At 46.4% G+C, this 22,432-nt stretch overlaps 1 protein-coding gene across 1 annotated transcript in view; it reads right to left on the reverse strand.

Annotated features, from left to right (window-relative positions):
- The window catches only part of smog (G-protein coupled receptor 158 smog), a 226,614-nt gene extending 207,982 nt beyond the window's left edge, over positions 1-18,632 (reverse strand). The window contains exon 1 of the mRNA XM_065441820.2: positions 18,065-18,632. The gene's annotated coding sequence lies outside the window, so the exon portion shown is untranslated. The remainder of the gene's footprint in view (positions 1-18,064) is intronic.
- Between the last annotated feature and the right edge of the window lie 3,800 nt (positions 18,633-22,432).

Consider the following 22,432-nt stretch of genomic DNA (forward strand, 5'->3'; position numbering starts at 1 on the left):
AAAACCATATTCGGGATAATTTGCCAACTATTCCATCTATTTAATTTACCTAATTGTGCAGATGAGAGAAAAATGTCAGTTTCACCATAAGGGCGAAGCAATAAATGCGATAGCAACTTGTTGGAGTAATACGCGAAGTGTAAGACTCGTAGCTGTAGTGGCGGTATGAATTGAAGTAAACGAAAGCTAAGTAAAACCGAGCTATAGTGCTAGGGCTCCTCCGTTTAAATCCTGCCATCGGACAATATCATTTATATTCACTGATTAAAGGCAACATCTTTCTTTGCGACTTCACCACCACTCTTCAGTATCGGGTAAGTTTCAAACCTGTTTCTTGGGCCGATCCTGGAGGTAGTGCACAGTCCCGCCGATAAAAGGACACCATTTTAACGCGATAGAGTTAAGTCGCCCGCGTCGCAGAAAATCCGGTGTCGGCGTCCGGCGTTGAACGTCGATTCAACAAAAAGATTTTCAAACCATCCATACGCAGGTCATCCACGTGACGCAAGGAATTTACTGAACTAACTGAATTGATCAAGCTCAAACAAAGATCAAACAAAAAGATTTTCAAACCATCCATACGCAGGTCATCCACGTGACGCAAGGAATTTACTGAACTAACTGAATTGATCAAGCTAAGTTACGTGGAAAAATCTTAAAACTATGAATACACGCAACCTACAAACATGATAGCTTTCGGATTGTGATTCGACAATACGAGAAAACATAACCTTGTTACGCGAAAATAAAAAAAAAACCCTTTTCCAGCATTTCTACCATTCACAGACCAGCCGCGACGTCCGCCATTTGCGCGCGCAGCCGCACGGTTTGCTTGGGGGCCACCACGGAGCGGCGCGCCCGGCTCCTTGCAATACCTCCAGCTGGCGCTCGCCTCCGTCGCATCGCGGCTCATGCAAAAGACCGCGTTTATACCACAAAGCCCGCCTTCGTGCATAGAGTGCGCGGCCAGCACACCCGCACTTTTAAGGGGTCCCGCCACCCATCGGCAGCAGGCTTAAGCGTCCTCCCCATTTTCAGGTTTGAGCCCTGTTATTGTTTCGCAGTTTTAATATTTGAGTCTGTGAAGATTTAAGATAAACGGCATGCGGTGTCGGTGTTTTGTTTCGTGGCATTTATTTGTGGGCTGCCATCTCATTCAGTCAGAAATGCAAGACCTGGTATGAGCAACTTTAGTGATATAATGGTGTGGCAGTATAACCCTCAAATTACCTGATGTCATATGGCAAAGCATGGAATATAGCATACATATAGCTAAATATATGCGGAACCTCACAGCGACACCGACAGCAACGACGAGTGCAAATTTTTTCTTGGAGTGTCCATATAATTGCTATCGCAGTAAAAGAAAAAGAAGCACATCAAAAAAAAGCTAGTTTAATATATGGTTATGAGACCTATGGGGTGTACGGTCATCTGTACTCTTCCGCCGCCTACATAATTTTTGTGTGCTGTTTACTTGACTACTTAGAAAAAGAATTAAACAAATGAACAAACAACAGCTCAGCTAACGTTACCTGGGACACCTTATATACGCGGATCGGAGGATATGCACTTCTATCGAGAGCCATCGCATATCTGTTTGCGTATTTTTTTGGATAAACGCCGTTGGAACATTATTGTTTATCAGCAACCATTGATCTTGCGGACCTCCAAGTAGCTGGATTTATATTTCTATTATTGCAGTAGCAATTATATGGACACTCCAGGCGCATTTCTGCCGATGCCATCGCCGTGAGGTTCCGTATGAGTGAAGCGTGTGAGGATGAGCCGGCAAACGCGGTTCAATCTCGCGTGCGCGAGCGAGGAACGCGGCCCTGATGCATGCCCTCTCGTGTGGCGCGCGACGGAGGGGGGTCAAGCGAGGGTGGAGGGGCATTCTTCTCTGGCGGCTGTTAGGGTGCCTCGATGTCCTCCTCGCCCGCCACTCCGTACATAGTGGAGACAACCGCGGTCCCTACTACGGCGTTGGTCACGGCAGGCTACGGCAGGCACTAAAACATTTTGTGCTTCATTTTTTCCCAGAGCAGCAAAAGACTGGAACGGCCCTTCTCGCAACATCGCCATTATCACCTGCCCATCAAGCTTCATGCATAGCATATCAAATATAGCATCGCACTGACCGCTATCAACAATATTCTGTCTAATAAAAAAAAACCCACCCCTCATGTAATACCCCCTCGGGGGTCTTTAAGGAAATAAAAATGAATGAATGAATGAATGAATGAATGAATGAATGAATGAATGAATGAATGAATGAATGAATGAATGAATCGCAGACACCGTAGTAGACGCCTTTGGCAGACGCCGTAGGGACGCGCTGACGGCGCTTGTGTGTCTTGAAAGCGATCTGCGACGTGGCCAAAGTGCGCGCCCACGCGGGCCTCTTCTTCAAAGCGATCTGCGATGTTTGCAGTGTGCGCGTAGTGCCGGTAGCTTCGTATTCGCTCTGCTTTCGGCGTTTCGTTCGCGTTGAACCGACAGATGAACGGATGTCAATTTGCTCGCTGCTACTGCCGCGATTCCTAACTCCAGCGTTTTCACAGCCAGTTTTCGCTCTCATCGAGCGATGCTTGTTCATGTTTACCTGTGTGCGCGTGACACCGTCTTGGTTAATTTAGTTGAAACACGTTGACCGACTAGTTGGTTTAAATCCGTCATAGAATGTGTAAGCGTGACTGAACAAGGAGGTAGAAAGAAGCACACATACAAAGACAGCGCTGTCTCTGTGCGTCCGTTTCTTTCCACGTCCCGGTTGAGTCACGCTTGCACATTCTATCATTGTTAATTTAGTTAGTAAATGAATGTCCACAAGTTTATGCGGCCGATAAAACTACTATCCTTACTTCGTACAGCTATCTACTAATTTGCTATCGCAATCGGTGCTTCGCCTTTCGGGCTGAACTGAGAATGTTTTCATTTCTTCCCGGCTATAAGGTACACTTTGGTTGGAGCTATTCTGTGTCGTATTCGACACGTATCGAGTAAATGGATAAATATTAAAAGCCCTGGATAGAGAACGCGGTCACGGATCCTCGCATACCACGCGTCGACTTCGGGCACCGCGTGTAGCGCTTGGCGGCGGCGGCAGCAGTGTTCGCACTTCGCAGCGGCCGCGCGCAGGCAGACGTGAGCCGCATCCTGGAACGGTTCTTCTCGGCACCGACGACGAAGAACGTGCGAATCACGCATTCCACACGACACTCCACTAGGGCCCCTCTGTCGACGCCACATCGCGTTACGTTTACCTCCCGGAAACTCCCAATCTGAACGCAACACGGCCACCCCAATAAGCACACTGTGGCGATAATAACGCGCGAAAAAAAAAAAAAGAAACGGGGAGCTACGGAAGCTTTGTGTTTCCTCTGAACGCTGTTCCGTGTACGTGTGCTGCACTGCAGTTACAGTCCCTCTCGGGCAACGGAAAAGTGACAAGAAGATGAGTTTCCCATTTCTTCATCCTTCATTTTCCTATGCCTGAGGTCTCAACCTGCTGTTTACCCGACCTTAAGATCGATGACTGCGTCCTGCTTTCGGACGCTTAGCTCGCCTCTTTCTAGAATGATTCGCATGTAATTTCTCTTGTCTTTTACTTTCTTCAGGCTAGCAAATTTTTGATTGAAAACTTCTTGTCACGTTTAATATTCGGCGGCGAATTGGCCTGGGACGTAGTAGAACTGACAGCTCAGTAAGTCTGTACGTTTGAAAGATTGAGGAACGCGACATAAAGGCACATAAAACCGTACACAGATGCAAGTCGAGGAAGGGGATGCTAGAAAGATGCTGTAAATCTTTACCATTTGCGCTGAGTACGTCACGCTGATGACGAGCACACGGACGAACACTTCAAGTGCGAAATAACTGCCTCGTTTTGGACAAAGCGCGCATCTATATTAAAGTAAAAAAAATAACAGTACGTAAAACACGGTGCTCCATGGGATCTAGAAGCATGTTGCCGAAAACCAAAAATAGCACCTTGTTTTATGTTAATTTTATCCTTTTCCTACACCTTGGCACAAAGAAACACGTGGCCTAAATTAAGGCGGCGGTTAATTTGCGCTTAAGTCATGTGTGATTGTGCTTCATTGGTCGTCTTTAAGTATCCTTAGTGCAAGTAGTAGAACACACACAAATCAACCTACAAGAGAGAGAGAAAAAGAGAGAGAGAAACAAGCTTTAATGGTATGCTGGAGGTGTAAGCCTGGCTCTTCGCCTGGCATGCTACTCCAGTTGCTGGGTGATGATTACGATATATACAGCGATAAAAACTTTACAGTCACACACACACACACACACACACACACGCACACGCACACGCACACACGCACGCGCACGCACACGCACACACACACACACACACACACACGCACACACACACACACACGCAGGCACGCACACACACACACACACACACACACACACGCACACACACACACACACGCAGGCACGCACACACACACACACACACACACGCACACACACACACACAAACACACACGCACACACACACACACACACACACACCCCCCCCCCCCCACACACACACACACAGAAAGAGAGAGAGACAGAGATACACTATCGAGATATTTGCAAAGTTTCTTTAAGCCTCGTGGCCGGCAGGAGCTCCTTTGTGGAGCGTGACGCAGAGGTGGTACTTCGCCATGGGCCGAGAATGTGATTTAGTTCCAAGCTCGAGTCTCGTTGAAGGCGCAGTGACGCCTTCAGAGATTGTCTTTCTGGCGCGTAGCGGTAGCAGTCGCACAGAACATGCCGCAGGCCCCTTTTTTTTATTATTGATATGATATAAGGCGATGTTGGCACGCAAATGCCGCAGGCCTTCAGGGACGTTACATCCAGATCACAGTGGCGCTTGTGTTGCTTGCACTGCCTGTTCATATTTGTACGCACCCGTCCTAGCGCTGTTTCTCGTTTTTGTTGTTATTTACAGGAATGCAATGTTAGGTATTGTGCGCAATACGGGTCCTATAGCCTGAGTACTATATAGACGTGGGAAACTTCGAAATAAGGTTACGTAGCCTTTGCGATAATCAAAACAGGATTGCTATGAGTGGACAGAAATTCGTTTTTGATTGGACAGGAATGACTCTTTTTCCGGGAGGTTCTTGGTGAATGACATGTATAATAATAGGAATATATAACAAATTGCACTGTTTCAGCTTGGTAAAGATCCAGAAATGTTGTGGAGAGCATTTATTATGACAACAGAACGGCCCAGTCTTTACAGCTTTATGCGCGCGTAGGTAGTGTATTTGCGCCGGTATACTCTTGCATGCATTACAACTTGCGACGCCATTGCTTTTATTTTTCCTGCTTGACATAACAGAAATATATAATCTTGCTCTCTGCTGTTGTTTTTGTTTTGTCCAGTACTTTAACGGCGTCTGTTTGTCGGCTAATCACTCGTGAGCACAGCAGCCCACGCTCTCTGAAGCCACGATATAGCTTTGAACAACTTGAAGAAAGGACACCAGCTCATGCGCGGCATTCGAACCCGCAGCCACCGCGGGATGCGTGCAGTGCTGTAGCATGTAAGCCACAGTGGCGACTGAGCCTGCATGCGCTCTTTAGTATCTGTCGCGAAACTTCCCATGTGACAGAGATGTCATGTGACGAAGCTGCCATTGCTGTCGTTCATTTAATTTCAGAGCCTCTACACGGCTTTTCGCTCGCAAATGAGACTGTCGGTGCGGAGCTTTGTGCCGTGGAGCCTTGTACGTATTACAGTGCATTGTAATGCGTGCGAGTGGTACCTAATTACCTAATTACCCGGCTTAGGAATTTTTGCAAGAGATATCACACATTTACAGTCACCTTCATACTTAACTCGAATATGTTTTAAGCACCTTATTGCAGCCAGTGTTTGTTAAAGTTAGCCTGCTGTATATGTGTCTCCTTTGCTTGGGTTAAATCTGACAGCGGCTTTACTCTGCTTAGCCTTGAAAGCTTTAAGCCAGTGCCGATCGCGACCCCAGCGTCGAACATTGAACATATTTTTGAACCGCGTGCGTAATCTGTAACCTGGTTATAGGGCCATTTTGGTTGGTAGACCTTCTTGGGCAACTTGAACTGCGCCCTTTATAGCACTTCTGCCTTTATGCACACGAAAGCCGCGTATCTTTCTGCATTCGGCGAGTAGCTGAACTTGCTTATTTTCAACTTACAGTGGCCTTGCGTCATTTTTCTTTCATATGACGAAGAGCAGCGCACACAAATTTCACCGTATTTCGCACAAAACATGCATGTTCACAACGTATTTAGAGTTACTTGAAAAGTGAAAAAAAAAATTGACAAACGCTGCAGAGTGTGGGTTGTATACTTCGAGCGCCAATACAACGCCAAGTGATGGCGATACTGAGGTGGCCATTGTTTCTCTTTTTCCTCATTTCTATTGCTTACTTCAGAACAGTAGGAATAAAAAAAAGTGCCATTTACACCGTGGCGCTCGTGCGAAGCCTTTTGTTGGCTTCACAAGTAATCACCGAAAACGTGGATCTATCGAAGGATTAGTTATAGGGCAAATACAGCACCACAAAATGTCTTGTCTCTCGGGAACACGCAGGATAGAGCCGATCGCGAGCTTTCTGGCGAATGCTGGGGACACAGGATTACTCAGAGTGTCGTTAGAAAGTCTTGAATGAGAAGGAAGAGTACTAATAAAAATAGGGGAATAACTGTTCGTATCTCGGGAAAACAACGTGTCCTGGGGATCTTTAAAACAAACAAAAGTTTGCCATTGGAGCGCCGTTTGCTTTCGCTTCGCGTACTTTAATGTACAGTAGCGTTCTAGATGCGCATTCCTGCAAAAAAAAAAAAATGAAAGAAAGAAAGAAAAGCAGGTCATTGATGCAATATTTTCATTTTCTTATCTTTCTGAATGTTTCTTGATTTGAAGGGTCAAATAACGAAAGGCTGTCATCAACTTATGGTCGTGTGTCCACGTTCATGGCTCGCCTGCTTCTTGGAGATCTTATTATTCCGTGCCGAACGGATGCACAACGACTGAAATAAGCTTAATATCAGCAGATAATGCCCCTACATTCTTGTCGAATATATGTTGTCTTCGATTCAAACCTTAGTGCCAATTGTCGTCGGAGCGTATATATATATATATATATATATATATATATATATATATATATATATATATATATATATATATATATATATATTATTTGCCGTTTTTGATCTAGTTAGCTCTAAGGCAGCGCTAATGGAATCGTGGATAGCGGCATAGCCTGCGGGAACAAGAAAGCGTACTGTGGCTTCACAGCTTTCTTGAAGCTGCATTTGGGCCTTTTTGCCCATTAATTATGTAACGATACTGCAGAAATAAAGAGAAAGAAAATGAAAAAAAAAGAATAAGCCGGATACATAGTGAGAGACCTTATAAGTACGCTTTCAGCGCTATGTAGGGCGTCATATAATGACTGAAAAAAAAAAAAACATCTGGCTATTTAATTAAACACCGCATAGCACAATTTATGCAACATTTGACTGTTTTATTCTAGTCACGGTGGTGGCTAATCAGGATGCGTATTATGAATTCAGCGATTATAAGTTGAGGGCAAGAGCCTCTTCTGAAGTTGCTACTTGCAACACAGAGGCAGAAAGAAGACAGAGTGAGAGAACGGTCGTTCCGAACTTGCTTTAGTCGTGCCCGTGGAATGAGCAAGCCGTAAGGAAGGATCTTTCAGGTGACTGCCAAAGCGTCAAGGCTTGAAGCTTGGGATATAGTCCGGCGCTCTAGTAGCTCCTTCAAGCCACGACAGAGACCGAAGGGCTTTGTATTCTTACGCCTGCTTGCTTTAGCAGCATCGCCGGTGAAAGCATGCATTTGCTTCAATATACCAGTGTTTCGCTTAGGCACGAAAAAGCACTCATTAGAGGGATTATGCAAGCATTTTTATATTGCGAAAGGTGGACATGAATATGTCAGCTAGTCTGCGATAACATCGACGGTAAAGGGAACATGTTTTCTTTTTTCTTAATGCCGGCTAATGGTGACTATCACATCGCTGACTTTGTATTAATGCTTTGTAACATATATAAAGGAAAATTGTTAGTCGAGAGTAAGCGCTGTTTCTTGTCTGATCCTTTAGTATCTTATTTCGCGCTGTGTTCAGGGGCGCTTTGTAAAGACGAATGGGCTCTGCAACTGCCTTTGAATGCGCAGTGAACGCTATTGTGCGTGCTCGCGCATCACTTCTAGTAACATTTCTTGTTCCCGTTTTATACCACCTCACCTCGCGCAGTGTAGAACAGCATACAATGTGTAACATTGTTGGCCTCCTTGCATCGCTCTCCCTAGTACGCGCCGCATGAACTATGAATACGTACCGAGATGATAAACTTACAGTTCCTTTAAATTATATTCTGGGGTTTTACGTCACGGAAACGCATTGTGATACTAAGGCATGTCATAGTGGGGGCTCCAGGTAAATCTTAGTACGTGAAGTCTTCACCGGTTCTATATGTTTCCCTCACTTCTTGAACGTGCCAATTTTCACTGATGATATTTTTACCACAGCTTCGCTGCTTGGTATCCCGTTTTAGTAAAACATGGCAATGTTGCCGATGGTTATTCATCTCAGTTTCTCTCTTAAATTAGTTCCACTGTATGTTATTTCTGTTAAATAGATTTCAAGAACAATAAAAATCAGCACATGCAAAAGACTCAGCTCAAGCTGGGTGCCCACGGTTGTCATAGGAAATGTCTTAATTAAGATCTCGGCGGAAACGAATCCGGTTTTCGAAAGCGGCATACCCAGTTCATAGTTTATTCGGTTGGGTATGTTAGACCGAAATCCACGAATTTTCTCCCCATCTTGAGAGGATCCAAAAGGGAGAAACATTTGGTAGTAGTAATGATGATCGTCAACGATTGCACGTGTCCGCTACTGAGAAAAGGTTAATAAAAAAGAAGCTAAAGTACTACAATGTAAAAAAAATGCAGAACTAAATACAGCTAAATCGATAATTATTTGTAACTGAGTTCGTTGGCATAATCGCTTGCATTTCATGTGCTTCCAACAGACAGCTCGTTCCCATAAGCTCTCCCGACCTCGAACTTACTCTTGCCTACGCTTGCCGTCAGATGTTTCAACATCGGAGAAGAGAATGCCGACGCGGGACGACGACGCCACAGCAGCAGCGGAGCCGGCAACTGTCTGGTCCAGCCGGTCGAGGCAGGCCAAACAGATGGACCGCTCCTTTCTTTCCATTATGCCGGCGTTCACATCGCCACCCACCTCCCACCGCATCCCATTAGCGGCCACGGGCCGATGATGCTGCTAGAGACGACTAGCGCAACAAGGAGCGAAGGCCTAGCGTGCCGGCCAACGCACACGCGCTTCCTTTACCCGGCTGCTATCAGCAGGATGGCGGGCCGAGCCGTTTGCAAACCGGGCGCCGTTTTAGGGCCAGGTCATTAGCAGGCCGTGATAAGCGCGCCGTGAGTAATGGAGAGCCAGGCAGTCACGAAATAAGGGAAACTGAGGCGCTGGTGGGAGTAAGGGGCGTCGGTTCTCTCATTTCGGTGACAACGGTGCGCAACTTGTGTCTCTTAGATTTCACTTCCCGCGTTTATTTTTATTCGTCGCTCTCGGGCGCATTGCGACAGACAAGACAGAAGAGCAACAGCGCAGCAGGAGTACGGAGCCTGGGAGTGAACCGATTGACCTCCTGCCAGTCGGTGAATCACATTGTTCGAAAGCAAGGGACGACAACGACGCTCAGCATGAGAGAATAGGGAGCGTCGCGCTACTGCTGCCACCGCTAGCCGTCGTCGTGCAGGGGCGCTTAATGATCACCGCCAGCAGCCGTCGTCGCGCCGCCGGCCTTTCTGTTGTCATCGCTAAAGCTCGGCTTGGAGGCGTTGTGCGCGACGAAAGGGCAGGGGGAATGAGAAAGAGGCGACGGCAGTGGGTGAGGGACATAAAAACAGAGCAGCGAGAGTGGTGTAGTACTACCGCTGCACGCTGGCTGCGAGGCTCGCGCTAATGAAACTGTCCCCGGCGCTGATTCTACTCCGATTCGCCAGGCGACCGAGCGAGCGACAGAGCAGGCGAGAGAAAAGCGCTACCGCGGAGAAAAGGGAGCGACAGTTTCGCGCCGCGGGCCTTGGTTTCGTCCCGACAAGTCCGAGCCCTCTGCCGCCCGCACGACTATTCTTCCTACGCGACAGCAGCAGATGAAAGCCAGAAGGCTCGTAGGGAAGCGAAACAATAGTACGACGTTTTGTCGGGCGCGGTGGGGAAGTGGGGACTTTAGGGACGAGTGCAGAGGAAAAGAACGGGGACTACGGTAGGAACACGTTTGTGTGGACGAGAAACTGTCACTGGTGAAACGTGACTGCTTGTTTCAGAGAATACCGTTATCCACAAAGGGTAGAGTGGAGGGCAATTTATACCACTTATCGACATGAACGTTGAACAAGTTCGTTCCGAAAGCAGAGGAAGGGTAGCGGGAGGTCTTGTTTGACTGTTCAGCCAGGTAACTAATTGCTTTGCAAGCAGGAAGTCGCTGTCATGATCTTCAACCTCAACTGGTGATATTCAACGTATACGTATTGTGGCGGGACAAATAAGGAGTGCTCAGACAGGAGACTGGGAGTGAAGGCGAGGAAATGTCCCGAAGACATGGTGATGCTGCAAAGCATTTGAACGATAGAGAGAAATGGGATGGAAAATGACAGGGGGGTTAACCGGAACAGCTTCTGTTTTGCTATCCTGCAATGGGGGAATATTAAAGGGAAACATAAAACATAATGAAGAGCGCCAAATGCACGAAAAAAGAAATAGGGGAGTTGGGGAACATCTGTGAAGAGTGCTTTGACAATATTGTGCTGTGACGACTCTATAGGCGCACGTTCCAAGACTGTCTTTTCAAAAAGCGGCCGGCCGTCAAGACAAGCCAGAGCGGTCGCGAGCGACAGCATGTATACGCTGTACCGAGGACAGCGACAAAGAACATTTTCAGTAGTTTCGTCACATCCCTAAGCAGTGGCTACGAACAGCACAATTTTCGCTTTTGACGCGGAACGCAAATCATTTTGTGAAAGCGAAGCCAAGTCACAGTCGGCAAAGTACTTTTGTCTGTGGTCGGGATAGTCCAGGTGGAGGACAAAGTTGAAAGCAGGGGTGCAGTCGATCCAGACGTGTGTGCTGGAAACTATAGGTGTGCTGTTCAAGGATTGCGTAGTTTAAGCCAGGAAACAACTAGCAGCAAAGCGCGCACTCGTTCTTACTTCATTTACGTACCAACCTGTCTCGTGGTTGCGCTTGTGCCAGAAAGAAGCTGATATGATCGTTCGTGAGTGGAAGCATAATTTCGTGTTATCGCGGTACAGCTTCGTTAGACGTTTAAAGCTCGAAGAATTATGAATTGCATTGTTCAAGACTATCACATGGATATTACTTTCTCGGATAAAGTTGTTCCGTGCCAGATACTGAGCACAGTGCTGACACTGAAATCACAGGAAGAAATAATGACAAATACAGCGCTATACTGGCTGGTCTTCATTCGTGTAGTACCTGCACCGAGTGTCCACCATGGAATTCCAATCCCAACTCGCCTAAATTAGTAGCATGAGATGGCTAATAAAATATTTGCGAGATATTCGCCGGACGCGCTAAGCTGCGTACGTGTTTCTGTGCGGCTGCACCACCTGGACTGCTTCGATAATTGGCGCATGCGCCAGTATGTAATGCATCAGTAAGAGACAACGTTGCAGACTGGAGCAACAAAAACGAAAGAAGGCATTAAACTCTGTTAGGAAGGAGGAGTGCTTCAAAAAACAAATCAATACCACTAGCCGTGTCACTATTCCTTGGCCGTCGTGATCGCAGTTTCCTTGATTACCATTGAACTGGCCGCTTGATCAAAGCCGCCTGGCAGTTTCCTTTCGTGGTTGGGTAATTTATTTTCCAACATGCCCCATGAACTTTTCAAATAGGAACTCCCCCCATATAACATAGTATATAAGTAGCGTGTATACCATATTAGAAGTGTTTTATTACCTCAGCAGAATTGACACGTAAGGCAAGTAGCAGCGATATAGTCAAATGGGGTGACAAGCGTAGGAAAGGTTCGTGTGTTCTCTTGGTAATGTTCGCGCAAGTCAGTGAAGATTAGAAATCTCGGGCGATTTTTGTTTTTCACCGATGATTTTTTAAGATGATGATAATAACATACGACCTTTCGAAGATCGAAATGTAATATAGCGTTACACGAAAAAAATTAAATTATGGGGTTTTACGTGCGAAAACCACCTTCTGATTATGAGGCGCGCCGTAGTGGAGGACTCCATAGATTTCGACCACCTGGAGTTCTTTAACGTGCACCTAAATCTAAGCACACCGGTGTTTTCGCATTTCGCCCCCATCGAAATGCGGCCGCCGTTGCCGGGATTCGATCCCGCGACCTCGTGCTCAGCAGCCCAACACCAGAGGCACTGAGCAAGTACGGCGGATTGCGTTACACAAAGCTAGGATAACTATGTACCGTCATTCTTTATAAGTAGACACGGAAAACGCATTGAAATGCGCGCGGAGGTTGCGGCCGCTTTTAAGAGCAGCATATTTAGAACCTGAGAAATATCCTTTGCCTAAACACTTTTATATATATATATATAACCCATAGTGAAGAGCTTTACATATCCTTCTCCTTCATATATATAAGAAGGCAAATAAGCAAGTCCTTGCCCCTGTTTTTATTAATTAAGGTACATACAGGTAATTACAAATATACGTACTATTCTACTACCTCACGCTATTTTTCCACTTAGTGCCTACACCGGTTCATACATTTGTCCCATTGCTGCACTAAATTTCAGATGCCCTTGTTCAGCGACGCACGCCGCCTCCCTGAACGCTCATTGTCGCGCAAGTCTTCACGGCCTTTTGCGAACTCCCAACACCACCACCTCACATTTCTCAAAGCGAGACACCTTTCCCAATACGTGGGATGCATTTTCCTGTGGATTTCGATGGGCTTTGGTTACTAGCTCTGCAGAAAACGAATCACACTTCGATGCTCGTATGCAGTGGATGCGTGAAGCACAACCGCCATTTTCAACAACTGACAGCAGCGCCGTGCCGCGGAGCTACCGACAGATAAGGCCGGGCCGTTCCAAGGAAGGTTCACCGCTGGGAATGTATATGTTGACTTGCCATTTACAGCCGTAATATGGCTAAAAAAAAGGGGGGGGGGACAAAGACTTTTTGATTCGCCCTCGTATAAATTTGTGAATATTCTGGTACCAGTGCGAGAATGAGACCCGTTAAGATGTGAATGTCGAATTATTGCTCTCGAAGCTGTAATAGACACAATAACATTTATGCGCACTGTCGTCTTCATCGATTTAGGGAAACCTTCGCAGGCAATGTCAAGGCGTGAACTGAGCATGCTCAGAAAAAAAAAAGAATGCCTCATAGAAATATGTCTAGATCAGGGAGAGAATATGCAGCAAGGATGCAAGAATAAACATTCGCTGTTGACCCTGCAAAAAAGAAAAAAAAAGAAAAAGAAAGAGGTAAGCTGCAGATTTACTTTTGAACGAATGACGGATTTTGTGACACGGAGGCACCTTATAACTTCATCCACGCGCGTGTTCTTGTTTTCATTGCAATGTCGAAAAGAAGCTTCCTGAGATATACGAACATTGAAGTTAGTATTTAGAGGAAAGGGGTTAAGATGTAAGCAAGAGCCGAACAAATACTTTGCCGGCAAGACGAGAAATCACTTATTGTAGGCCTAAAACTAGACGAGAGACACGGCACTGAGGAGGAGGCATCGTTAAAATACGAAGTCAACATGTAAAAACGAGTTTCAAAAGAATAAAGCAGTGCAGCGAAATATTATGGATATTTCAAAAGTCATCCGTTGCAAGCAAGAGAAAGGCAAAATGACTGGAGTGCAAGAATGTAATACGACAAGCTTTGCTGTGGGGAGCCGAAGCAGCTGTAAAGAAGTAGTTCACTTTTCAGAGGGTGCAGGTGGCTGAACTTAAGTGGACTTTCTGTATCCGAGGAATATTCAAAGCCGCACACATGGCATCTAAAATTCAATAGTAGATATTGGGATGGCTCGGCTGCGAATCGGGAGAAGGGGCAGAGCTGCATAGGCAAGAAGGCAGCGGCGATTAACTTTGGGAAAAAAAGAGTATTAGGTAGGGGGCAATCAAGATGGGGGCAAGAAAATAATAGATGCCTTAACATCGAGGACCCAACTGATGGGGCGCAGTGGAGAATGAAATACAGCGATACGAGTAGATATGTGAGAGAACTTAAAGAAGGACAATGGACAAGTCACAAGAGTCTCGCTATGTACTTTTCATACCTTTTGGCTTCTTATTATAGCACATATTTATATTGAGTTTTCTGCGGCCGCCCGATTCTTCGCGTATTTCCCAAAGCGGTTACGCGCCATAGATCAGTACCAGGATAATCATGATCATCGTCATAATAATCATCACATTGCTTAAACATGTCACAAGATGCGAGAAGTACGTCTGTTGTGGAAGCGTTGTGTAAACATTATCTCCAACTGCTTAACCCCGGTTTTTATACGACTACCACCGGAGTACAACCTGTCTCTCTCTCTCTCTCTCTCTTTATTCCACACTATAGGTCTCATTCATGAATAACATACTGCATATGATTTCCATACGCATATTATAACTATAGTGATTACCTTGTGCGCTTTCATGACGGCAAAGCGTGCAAGAAAGAAACACTGTTCTTCCATGTGTATGATTTCGTGTGGCGAACTCCAGTACTGCAGCTCCTTATCAAGCTAAGAAGAGAATACGATTAAAGCAAGCTACTGATTAAGTGCTGAATAAAGGAGTACTTACCGACTACTGAGCAAGTATTGGTGAATGACGTGTACAGGTGTGGCCGAAAGTAAAAAATAGTCGATTCAGCATGTCAGCTTGCCGAAAGCAAGAGTGATAAATCACGATCTTTTTCGGCGTGCGCAGTCGGCTTGAAAATGTGGACAAGGTGCATGAAACGCAGCAGGAATTCACAAGGCACGGGAAACGACCCGGGTATCACAGTCTCGTTTTCAAATAAGCTCTATGTTCATACTGTTACGCGTGCACTGTGACACTAGGCTTGGCTTCTTTCTAGTTAAATAACATTTACGGTTTAACTGCACCATGGTTCTTGCAGCCATTGTTGCATAGATCACGGCATCATGTCCGAACTGCTGCAGTATGACCGCTGTTCTGACACTAACGGCGATGGCCGGACGTCAGACGGCTCTGCATCAGACAAGCATCCGCGCTGAACCTCTGGGCGAGACTATGTAAACCTTCTTGTACCTTACCTAATAAAAGGATACTAGAATCCTGTCGCATGTTTAATTTTTGCACACGCACACACACACCCACACGCACACACAAAGAAGAGCAAGAACCTCGTTTATCTACTTACTAAACAGTAGAACATTCTTGAAGTGACCTTGTTCAGGGTAAGGAAAATTACAAAATTCATTAGAACATCACAGCATTCACGGCGATAAGCTAGAAACATATGCCGGGAACTTTCGCAATTTTTGCCAAATAGTAACCACAAATGCAGACGATGAGGCTGCAGCGCCCCGTGAGGCGCAGATTGTAGTGATATATCTTGCTGCCGTCAATGCCCGACTTTGGTGGGAAAAAGGGAGAAACTGAGCGAAGCGCGAAACAACAGTAGGTTTTGGTTTAGGTGGCCGAAGGGATACATATTGCCGCGAACACCATAGACGAGACCTATGACACCTGTGGCAGAAATATAGCCATGTACTTGTAGCCAGGCAGTCCCAGCTGGCCTTCCTTCTATAGCTACTTAGCTAACGCAACAGTACTTAACTTTGATGGACTAAAGATGATCGGTTTATTCAGCATGACATGGCCTTTGGCTTTCAGAGCATGTGCTGGAGTCAAGCTGCAGAGGCCAAACGATGTCGGGCCGACAAAAAGTGAAAAACAAGACGCGACGCCGAGTGTGCAGCTTTCCGTATAACAACAGTATAGACGCGAAGAAAACACCCGTGTTCTAGAACGCTCTTCCACTGAACATTCCACCTCCACTCAAGAAAGTAGATAGCAGCGCCATCACTCGACAGAAGTAGTCACTGCAGCTTATGATCATCCGCGGCAATTCTTCAAAAGTGCAGCGTCTTCGTCAGTAAAGGGCAGCGTTGTGCTCAACTTGGTAAAGTACAGGAAGAGCTTCAAGTCGAGTATCGTTTGAGAACACACGTAAACGAAGCTTCTTACAGCACGTCATCGACTCATTGTCCCTGACACATGTAAGTGGGACAATCACGTTCCTGAAGAATGTCTCACAAAGTGCACTCGTGCAGGACCAAAGGTTTAGTAGTGTGGTTTTCCATGGGCCAGTTGGTCCATGGTGACAGTACAGAGGGTTCTGGCAAGTACAGACGCGACCAATAAGAAAAAGCCGTTTGTGTTCTGGCAACAAGTGCAATTTGTAGTAGGCCGGGAAACCCAGCAATTATTTTCGGGAAAGGTATTACGGAAACAATGGCAGCCATTTTGAAAGATTTCTGTTCGGTAATTTTCGCGTGGTGACCAAGTACTTCACTGGTATACGTTAGTATACGCATATAATGCATATATTGACATGTACGTATAATAAGATGACGTGTATGTAAGTTGTGTTGAACAGTCTATCGCCACGGCGATAATTTTGGCGGGTATCAGGAGACCCTGACACTCCCCCTGGTTACGGGCCTGTCGGGGATGTTTTATTTTACTAGAGACAGACGGTTTAGTGTTTGTCATGTGGTGACACATGTCCATATGCATACACAAACCTAATGACTTGAAATCTACAACTCGCACGCCTTGGACGACGCCACAGGAATTATGCCATTACGCAAGTTCTTGAAGAAAAGTGCGCCCTCAGCGAAATGGTTTGTTTCGGTGCGCATTTTGCTGAACATAAAGTCTATGCTTTCGTGTTCGACGTATCCGCAGTAAAACATGACACTGTTCTCCGAGTCTAGCAAAGTGGGCGCAAGTGGTAATAGGTATCAACTTAATTTTCGGGGCTTGTACTTTATGGCGGCTGGGGGCTTGGTGCACACTTTAAAGATCACTTTTTTCTCCTTTCGTCCCTTCAAAAATCCCCCTTACGCATGGGTACCAAGTGTTGATTTTTCTTTTTATTATAGGTCGTTTTGCGTGCTAATTTGGCCTTGCATCGGTGAATGTGTACTTACCGTCTGCTAATTGAGAATGACGTCATGTCTACCTGAAGTTCGTTTACTAATCGTACCTTTCCGTGCCCGGAATAAGGTTTGGAGAATTGTGTGAAACAAACTTGGAAGTAATAGCATACAATAAGAAGCAATTGGTTTATAGTTATACGCATAGTGCTGCTTTAATCTCCGACGCCTTCTTAATTAGATGTCGTCGTCGTTAACTAGTGGTATCACATTAACCAGTGCCAGTTCGGGACATCATACAGAGCTAGCCTTCATTAAACGGCTCCAGGAAAGAATGAAGGAATGCTGATCGCATCGCGTTTGCATGCGCAATGTTGTCATTTGTTGTATGTGCTTAAAAAATGGCCTTCCTTCATTGTCTTCAGCAAGCACCTCATTCTTACAGCAGTAGATACTGCGCTAACTTTGCCATTAAGTTGTGACATTCCAATCTAAAGGCTGTATTCTATCGTGGAGACGTCAACGACTGTTGCGAAGTGGTAGACCCTGCATTTGATTTTTCTGACATCTCGGTATAATGTTATTTTCCCCTTTGTTTTCTTGTCGCTTTGACATTGAGAAGAATAAAGAAGAAGAATACCGCGTGGTAACGACGAGATTAGCTGCTGTGCTCGCCGCATGCCTAATAGTTTCGTGAAAAAAAAGTGCTTCTTGGAAAGACGATTAACAAGCGTGATCGTGTCAGTTTTTGCTCTTAGGAAGGCCCGCGCTCCGCATTCGAATGCACGTACGGTTTGCACGCTGTGGGCAGCATTCGTGAGGGATCGGTCCCATCGCGACTTACCCTAGTAGCGCTGCTGGCGACGCGGGTAATCCGGGCTTTGGATGCCTGCGCTGTGGTCCGGAGAAGGCGGCGATAGCAGCGGCGGCGGCAGGCCGACCCGGGCCGCGGCGCAGCGCCGAGGCGTGCGCTGCTGAGGCGCCCAGGGCATCGCGCCTCCTCGCGGACCAGCCACCGCCGCGGAGGCGAGGGAGGTGGTTGAACGGGCGGCGGGCCGCCCCCCCGTGGGTCTCCCCCCACCTCACACTCTCTCACTCACTCGAGGCTCGCAGAAGAGAGGGGGCCCGGAAGGCGAAGCCTTCGTTTCCTCGCTCGGGATGGTGGGAAAGAGAAGAGGCGTCACTGAGGCTGTCCCGTCGGAACACCCCGGGCGTGTGGTGTCCGCCGCCGGCAGGTAAAGGGCTACAGCGTGGGCTCGAGCTCGACTGCGGTCATCGTCGCTGCGCCGTGGCTGGGCCGCCGGAAGGAGAAGCGTTGCTGCGACGCCGAAGGTCGTCCGGCGTCGAGGGTCGCCATGTTGGCCAGCGCCGAGGGAGCGCCGAGCACTGCGCAGACGCGCCGTGGCTGCCGATTCCCGCTCTGTCTTCCGGTTCCCCCCCCGCGCGCAGCAACGCTGCCGCCACCCTCCCACTTTCGGGCTCTCGCTCTGCGCTGCGTCTGTGCGTCTGTCTGTGTGCGAGGCGGCTGCGCACCCAGCGCTCGCGGCGTCCAGAATCGACCGCGGGCCGCTCGCGCGAGCGCGCAGCCAATGCTGCGCCACCTTCTTCGCGGTAGGAAAGAAAATACTCGAGGGAAACAATAGCGGAAGCAAAGAGTTGATGGCAACGTCCCGTTAGACTGGCGCCCTCCCGTTTGTCCGAAAGATACTTGAACAGCACGTGCACGCTTCCCAAACTGTGTTCCCACGTTGTCTTGAGCCGACCGACGCCTATCTGTGTGGGCCTATAGTGCCCTCAGGTATTGCCTTGAATGGTTCCTTTGTAAGGACGCGCAAAACGAAATTACTTTCTCCAGTTACGCTAAAGGAGGCGACAGCGACTGGCGTTAGCCTGCACGGGAAGAACAAAGGAAGAAAGAAAGGGTGGAAAGGAAATTTGTAGGTTTGTGTTTCTTATTGACTGAAATGTAATTAGTAAAACGACGGGCTAATGGCGAGACAGGTAGGTGGGCTATCGCGTGCAAACGGCGAGGCGCATATGCCCACGTCTTTTCTCTTAAACATCTTTTTTGTAACTTTCTTTTTCTGTACCCATGGCGGTACCACTTATTTGACGTCGTTTGCTGCGACAGCTGGAGGAACGTTATTCTGCTTCTTTATTTTATTCGGTTATAATCTCTGCAACTAACGGATTTTCATTAAGGCAGCTGTAGATGTTCGAATATGTTGCTAGTGAACAGAGCGAATAATGTGTCAGTCATATTCAGTGAGCACTCAGGGAAGTTCCGCCATGGTCACTATAATAATTTTATGCTTGTCAATTCGGTCCTTTGAGACGCACAAGTGCAGCCGGATATATTTACTGATTCAATTATTAGTAATGTTTACAGTACCGGAGCTGCCCTCTCGGCTTTAATGGACGCCGCAGTGGGAGGGGAGGGAGGGGTTACAAGCTCAGGTTTCTTGAGGTGCATATAAACATGTAAGCATCGATGGTTTCTGCATTCCGACCCAATCTGAGTGCAGCTGCCGAGGCGAGTATATTCATGACCACTGAATCGTTGAGATACCTGGCGAACCTTTTTGTGCCTTATGTCCAAGACAAGCGCCACAGTGTCGAAATGATTCCACGGGAGTCACCGCGACCAGATGCAGCTTTACCGCGTGTGCGTGTATTGCTATAAGAAGATACGGCTGTATTACGTGACCGAACTGTGTCTGGCGCCGTGGTTGACAGGCGCCTTTACCAAGGTTTCCTAAATATTGTATGGGTTTTTCTCTATGAGCCTTCGCATATCTATCTTGTTCTGTCGCATAATTACCTTCTCAATCCTTCTTGGTTGATCTCTTCGAACGGTCTTTTGCTCACTGTCTGTAGGAGAAGAAACTACGTGCCTCTTGAAATCCAGCTATGTGTAGCGCACAATGGCATTTGATGCTATGGTGCGCTACAGAATGGGATGCTTTCGGCAACCTGGCAGTCCTTCTTCGTCAAAGTAGGAATCGGTAATCATCAAGGTAGAGCGTTGGGCTAGTTGGGGCTATAATGTATGTTTTCCCCTCGCATTAAACACATTCTGTTGTTTGTGTCTCATAGGCTGGAAAATAATTGGTGATCGCCATTTGCCATTGACATTTGGTTATCCTTCCTCCTCTCTATCACATGCTCTCTCTAATAATCCAGCGCGTATGATTCAATACTAAAGAAAGCGTGTGTTGGGCGTAAAAAATTCACCTTTTGCGACGTTCGCTTTGGCATGTTCCTTAATATATTGCCTCCATACTAGTCCGTTCAGCCCCCAAGAAACAAGGAGACCAGTTTGCACCTAAGCAACTGCTTTTTCATAGATCTGCGAATAAGGGATAGAGAACCGTAGATTTTGTGTTGTCGTTTACATTTAGACGCATCACAAATAATATGCAGATAGCTGGCCATTTAGCGCTGTTTAGGATTCTGCAGAGCTTTGCCAGGCGGGACAACGCCTTTGTGCAAATCGAGTAGTTGCGTGTGTGACGCGAGCGTAGGTGCGCTTGACGACAGTAGCAAGACGACGGCCACGTTGACGGCGATCGTATGACCGCAGCGGGAGGATTTGTATACTGCTGCCGTTCGGCGCGAATGTACACATGGCGACTATTGAGTTCTGCAAAGGCACTGAACGGTCGTCAGCGAGAGAAACACGGATTGTGACGTGATGTGCGACAAAGTGTTATAGAATCGTACGTACCTACGTTTACTTCATTGGGTCTTTATATGTAAAGAACGACGACATAAACCTAGGCTCATCATCAAGGCGATGCAACGTCGCAAGGTTTCTATGTAGGGTTGGCTGCTACGCGGAGAGTACTAAAGAATGAGGGCCGATTCCAGAGATTGTGCAGTCCATACAACACATGCAGTAAGCAAAGCCCGAGCTGCCGCCAGGAAATAACAGAGAGTGGAGCTGAACGCATTAGTCAAACATATAAAAGATTTGTCGCGTCTCACTGCTCAGTTAAGTCCACATACATTTATTGTACAGGATACTTTGCTAGACCTAGATAAACATTTTCATCTCAGACATAATCGCTCTTTTCCTTTAGATCGGTCTGCAAGAGGTGGTGTGTTACTTACATTAGTATTAACCAGAATTTACCGCAAAACAAGAGAATCACTGAAACTTCTGTCCCCTCAATTCGATATTCTAGTTATAGCCTTTCGTCTACCTTGATGTCCAATTTTCATCGTGAATGTATACAATATCCTTCAGGAGTTAACGACACATGGCCTCTGGATAGTGTAACCTCTACTAGCGGAAATAACGTTATAAGGGTGGGAAACTTCAACTCTTATCATCTGGTATGGGGTTTAAAAGCAGATCCGTGAGGTACTTGATTGTGGCAGGGTCACAGGACAATAATCTGTTATGTCAGAATTCAGGACATCCTACTTTTGTCAGAGCTCTGGCTGCTTCTACTCAAGATTTGACTCAGGTTCAGGTCGTTGCGTATCCTCTTGGTCGAGTGTTGACTATGCGACAAATAGTGACCACATTCCGATGATATTTGAGATAATGTGCCCGGTGACATTCTTAGTGTGTCAGGCGCGAAAATACACACATTACAGTAAATTTCAAAGTAATTTCCGATCATCATTTACTTCCTTATTTGAAGCTGATCCTAACAAAAAGCATTGAGAGGAAGCTTTAGGTCGGGCCCAACTCCGACGCGGCCTATTCAAATAAATGTAAAACGCAAAAAAACGCTTTTCTGAGATAACCTCAGGACCGATTTTAACGAAATTTGTTGTATTTAGGAAAAAATGTTAAATTCTAGTTTCTGTTGGAAGCGGAATTTCGATTTAGGGCCTGAATTTATGAAAAGGATCGTAAAAAATTCGAAAGTATGCAAAAAATAGACGCACGACGTTTATAACTGATATCGCCGTTCTGGAAACAGCATCTACTAGATCATTCAAAGCGCAAAATTCAATTTGTCAATTTATATCTTACGTGAGTTTGTTACGTAGTGTACAAGGGTTCTGCAAAAGCTGTATTTACGTATTACTCAATTATTTTAGATTCATATGTAACATATCAATTTTGTCCGCTTTAGATGTGATATCAGATGTAATTCACAGAATTGCGATATCATTTTCGCTTGCTTAGTTAGAGAGTTGTAAACTTGATAGTTTCGTTTTCTGAAAATTTTCGAGTTTTGCCAATTTGTAATAA

The sequence above is a fragment of the Dermacentor albipictus genome, chromosome 4 (assembly GCF_038994185.2).
Source record: "Dermacentor albipictus isolate Rhodes 1998 colony chromosome 4, USDA_Dalb.pri_finalv2, whole genome shotgun sequence".
Classification (NCBI taxonomy): domain Eukaryota; kingdom Metazoa; phylum Arthropoda; class Arachnida; order Ixodida; family Ixodidae; genus Dermacentor; species Dermacentor albipictus.